General features: G+C 45.6%; 1 long non-coding RNA gene across 1 annotated transcript; it reads left to right on the top strand.

Moving 5' to 3' along the window:
• The first annotated feature begins 2,973 nt into the window (after positions 1-2,973).
• Positions 2,974-3,538, top strand: LOC127432802 (uncharacterized). Its single transcript, XR_007895796.1, has 3 exons — positions 2,974-3,009; positions 3,250-3,319; positions 3,499-3,538. It is a non-coding gene; the product is annotated as an uncharacterized LOC127432802 (long non-coding RNA).
• The last annotated feature ends 2,005 nt before the right edge of the window (positions 3,539-5,543 follow it).

The raw sequence follows: 5,543 nt of genomic DNA on the forward strand, positions 1-5,543 counted from the left end.
CACCCGCGACCAGACCTCTGGAATCTCCACGTCTGGCCCTTGGACGGGACGCGGAGGACTTAAATGGCCTACCGCCTGTGGTGGTAGACACAATCACTCAGGCTAGGGCTCCCTCTAGGAGGCACCTCTATGCCTTGAAGTGGCATCTGTTCGCTAAGTGGTGTTCTTCCCAACGCGAAGACCCCCAGAGAACCACAGTTGGATCGGTGCTTTCCTTCCTGCAGGAGAGGTTGGAGGGGCGGCTGTCCCCCTCCACCTTGAAGGTGTATGTAGCCGCTATTTCGGCTCATCACGATGCAGTAGATGGTAAGTACTTGGGGAAGCATGACTTGATCTTCAGGTTCCTGAGAGGCACAAGGAGGTTGAACCCCTCTAGACTGTGCCTCGTTCCCCTGTGGGACCTCTCTGTAGTCCTTCAGGGTATACGGGGAGCTCCCTTTGAGCCCTTGGAGTCAGCTGAGCTTAAGGCACTCTCTTTGAAGACTGCCCTCCTGACTGCGCTCACTTCCATCAAGTGGGTAGGGGACCTGCAAGCGTTCTCTGTCAGCAAATCGTGCCTGGAGTTCGGTCCGGCTTACTCTCACGTGATCCTGTGACCCCGATCGGGCTATGTGCCCAAGGTTCCCATGACCCCTTTTAGGGATCAGGTGGTGAACCTACAAGCGTTGCCTCAGGAGGAGGCAGACCCAGCCTTCACGTTGCTGTGTCCGGTGCGAACTTTACGCATCTATTTGGATCACACACAGAGCTTTAGAAGCTCCGAGCAGCTCTTTGTCTGCTTTGGGGGAACAGTGGAAAGGAAGCGCTGTCTCCAAACAGAGGGTCACCCACTGGGTCATTGACACCATCACTACGGCATATCAAGCTCAGGACGTGCCACCCCCTGCGGGGTTATGAGCCCACTCTACCAGGAGTGTGGCAGCCTCCTGGGCCCTGGCCAGTGGCACCTCTTTGGCAGATATCTGCAGAGCAGTGGGCTGGGCAACACCCAACACCTTTGCAAGGTTCTACAATCTCCGGGTTGAGCCGGTCTCGTCCCGAGTAGTGGCAGGCACGAGCAGGTAAGTTCTGGGACAACTGGCCGGGTGTACCGCTTGCGCATAGTGCCTTTCCCCTCCCTTGAGGGGAATACGTGTGCTTTTGACTCCCAGTAGTGTTCACAGACTGTGATCCCTGGATGACATTCCTCATTAACCCTGTGGCAGTTGAATTTGCAGAGAAATTCACTGCCAGCTCAGTAAGTGCGCTAATGAGGCCCTGTACTGAGGTAGGTGCTCTGCATGTGCTGGTTCCCCCGAAGACAACCCCATGTGATATTTTCCGCAAATCGTTTCCCTGTCGGTAAACTGGTCTTCCTTGGGCAGGGGCCCCTCTGCCCCCTGTCGCCATGCTTTGTAGAAACTCCTCCCCCAATGGGTAGGACCTACCATGGGACCTTTCCACATGACATACTTCCAACATGGCTCGGTAAAGACCATGTGATGTATTTCCACTCAAAATACCCCCCCCCCTTCTCTGGGTGGGGTGTGGTCTCTGTGGTGTCTTCCCCTTGGGAGTGACACCCCCCCCCCCCACGTGGACAATCACAGGTTCCCAGTCCGTTAACAAAATTCCACTCTTTTTGGGGAGAAAAAAGAGGGAAAAGAGGTCTCGGCTGGGCTAGCCTGTCCTTATTTGTTGGGCAGTCGACTTGTTCCTGACGGACCGTTCGACGCTCATAGCAGCATTGGGGGAGGTTACGTGACAGCCTGATGCGCTGGCTACGAGGCACACAAAGGTCTGCCCGTCTTGCACAGCTAGTCCACGTAACACAGTTCAGCTAGTTGTGGCATTTTGTATAGGGACCCCTAGTGTCACTACATTGACACAACGTCAAGTGAGTGACAGATAGGGAATGTCATGGTTACTTGCGTAACCTCTGTTCCCTGATGGAGGGAATGAGATGTTGTGTCCCTCTTGCCACAACGCTGAACTACCCGCTGAAATGGCTGGAACCTTGTGTCGGCTCCTCAGCACAAAACCTGAATGAGTGGTTGCATACCAGCTCCTTTTATACCCATATGTCCAGGAGAGTGTCATGCAAATTCCACTCTCCAATTCACATTGGCCTTTTTTCAAAAGATCAGAGGTGTTTCGGGCTCCGAAGAGTGACCCCTATTGTCACTACATCGACACAATGTCTCGTTCCCTCTATCAGGGAACGGAGGTTACGAAAGTAACCATGACGTTAAATCCATATCTTGAGAAGCAATATAATAGGTGTGGGTGAGAACAGAACGATATTTAATCCTTTTTTTACTCTAAATCTCCACTTTAACTTTCAATTTCAGATGTGAAAGTGAAACTAAACAGGCACCACATGTGACTTTCAGATTTAAAAGTAAACGTGAAAGTGTAGATTTAGAGAGAGAAAAAAGGACTTACATTTTTATCTGTTTCTCACCCACACCAATTATATCACTTCTCAAGATATGGATTTAACCACTGGAGTCTTATGGATTACTTTTATGTTTCCTTTATGTGATTTTTGGAGCTACAAAGGTCTGATCACCATTCACTTGCAGTGTATGGACCTACAGAGCTGAAATATTCTTCTTAAAATCTTTGTGTTCTGAAGAAGAAAGAAAGTCATACACATCTGGGATGGCATGAGGGTAAGTAAATCATGACAGAATTTTTTTAAATCACCGCGTTCTTTCAACAGCATTTGTTACATGTAAAATGTATCTTTAACCTTTCATGTGGGCATAGTTTTTTGTATTTTTTAGCATTCAGACCTTTCCATTTGCATTTTTAAGAGGGAAACCGGGGCCTTAAAATCTTGCATTTTAATGACAGTCAAATCTTTTCAGGGGTATCAATAAATGGATATGCCCTGCAAACAGGTCAATGTTAAGTAAAGCAGTAAGATCCTATACAGTATCTGAAACACTGCAGTAATGCCAAACTCACTCTTCCATGTTCTCTGCTACAGATGCTGCCTGGTGACGTAGGCCGTGTGAGTAAGAGGTCAGCAGCTTCATAATTATTCTGTGTGTGTTTTCTCTGGTGCCCTTTAAAGCTGCATAGTTGGCAGGTTATTTTAAAGGTTTGTGTAACAGAGGCCATCTGATAGCAAATGACCGCAAAAAAACAAGACACTGTCAAGGAGGAATACGGAGGCAAAACATTTTCTGATGCCCCGATACAGATGTTCTGTCCGAAATGTACAAGGTTGTTAAATTTGGTAATTGTTGCTTCATTTAACAGCTCGGAGAACTAACAGAAGTAGGTGTTGTGAGCCAACATGACCTTTTCATGAAATTTAACAACAGATTAGGTAAGATTACGCATGAAAACATTCCAGAAAAGTTTTTTAGCTGTTGTTAGGGGTTATTTTCTTCTCTTTTTCTCTCTTTTCAATGCATAATATTGTTTACCCAAAGTAAACAGACTTTTCATAGTATCCCTGGAGAATTTGTTGTGTTAAATAATTTAGGATTTCTTTATTCTTACCAGGATGAGCTCTTAACATTCTACATAATGGATTATGATTTCTAGCAGATGCAATAACAACACAGGTAAAGCCCTTCCTCCTTCAGATGTACACAAAACAAGACATCTGAATATCACTAAATTGCATTTTTTTCCAGCTGGAAAAGCAGACCATCACTCCACTAAATTCCATCTAAACTAGCTGCATTTGACAAAAATTATGCGTAAAACCGTGCTGCAACACCTGTTTTGTCGAAAGCACATTTTACATTAGACATCAAGAGGGGACCCAACATAGTAAAAAATTGCTTATTGTACAAAAGTAAAAAAAATAAAAATACAATTGTTAATAAAAATACAATTGTTAGTTGTGGTCGTGAGCACTGGCAGTGACTGGGAGTAGGAGCCCTTCTTCTCCTCTTCCGCATCCAGACAGCCGTGAGCACAGCTGTGGGAGACTCAGAAGGTGGAGCCGTGGGAGGCTCAATTAAGGAAGGCTCCAGGGAAAGTGGTCTCTGTTGACGGGAGCCATAGTGGCCCACCCCGAAAATTCCTTAAGGGCTGGAGCTGGGATGGACAAGGCTTGCAACGCTGGTCCTGGGATGGAAATATATATAAATATATATAGTTTTAGTGGCTTTATGTGTGTTATGAACTGCCTTGTTTTTTTCCCTCACCTTCTGTTCAGTTCAGTGACTTGTTTAGTTTTTCCCTTTTGTTCACGGACTCACTTCCCAGCATGCACCTGTTGATCACAATCACCTGCCCTCCATCTTCCTCAGCTGTTCCCTGTTCCCTCATTCATCTGTGTGTGTATATATATACCCTCTAGTTTCATTCACTCATTGTCAGTTCTTGTTCTTATGTTCAGCTAAAGCTGTAGCGTTTATTTATATATTTTGCTTGTTAGTATTCATCCATGTTTATTGTATTACCTTCTTCCTTGTCTTCATTAAACAAAGCCTGCGATTAGATACTAAGCCTCTTTTTTTACAAGATCACCAACACCACGTAACAGCAGCTGTCCAGATACTCCTCCTCACTCAAGCGGACCATCCATTAGAGGATCATGTCCGTAAGTTCCATGAACTTGCAAATGTGGTGCACTATGATGACTCCGCTCTGATGTCATTTTTCAGAGCCGGTCTAATTGAAGCATTAAGGGCACAGATGCCCCAGGCTGATCCTCACTGGACTTTATGTGAGTATGTGGATTTGGCTATCAAACTATGTGGCTCACTTCTCACTGTAGGGCAAGAGGAAGAGGACATTAATTCTCCCCCTACAGGGAATGGCCCCTGGGTGGCCGTCACTTCCACGGCTCCTGCTCCACACCTGCCACGGCCAACACCCACGCCTCATCCGTCCCAGGACCAGCGTTGCAAGCCTCGTCCATCCCAGCTCCAGCCCTTAAGGAATTTTCGGGGTGGGCCACTATGGTTCCAGTGGTCTCTGAGCTCCCGTCAACAGAGACCACTTTCCCTGGAGCCTTCCTTCATTGAGCCTCCCACGGCTCTGCCTTCCGAGTCTCCCACAGCTGTGCTCACGGCTGTCTGGATGCAGAAGAGGAGAAGAAGGGCTCCTACTCCCAGACACTGCCAGTGCTCACAACCACAACTAACAACTGTATTTTTATTAACTAACATTAACAAAGATTAAAAAATTGTAACATATTGTTAATTGTTAGTTCATGATACCTAATGCATTTACTAATGTTAACGAATGGAACCTTATTGTAAAGTGTTACCAATACTTTTGAATCCATGAATTTCATTGCCTTTGTTTATTTATGAAATGTACAGTTATTTCAGAAATTAAGGCATTTTGTCTCCATACAACAGCATTTCTGCTGTGTAATCGCATAGGTTTGACGCAAAATGATAAATTGTCCTTTTATGAATTTATTCCAAAATTTAACGTAGAAGGCATGAAATTCAGAATTGTATGGAATACTTTTATTTGTGCTATAACTTGATTTGCCTTTGTTGTGTGTGTGTGTGTGTGTGTGTGTGTGTGTGTGTGTGTGTGTGTGTGTGTGTATTAATAAACTGTGGTTAAACACAAGATAT

This window comes from Myxocyprinus asiaticus, chromosome 42 (genome assembly GCF_019703515.2).
Source record: "Myxocyprinus asiaticus isolate MX2 ecotype Aquarium Trade chromosome 42, UBuf_Myxa_2, whole genome shotgun sequence".
NCBI lineage: Eukaryota > Metazoa > Chordata > Actinopteri > Cypriniformes > Catostomidae > Myxocyprinus > Myxocyprinus asiaticus.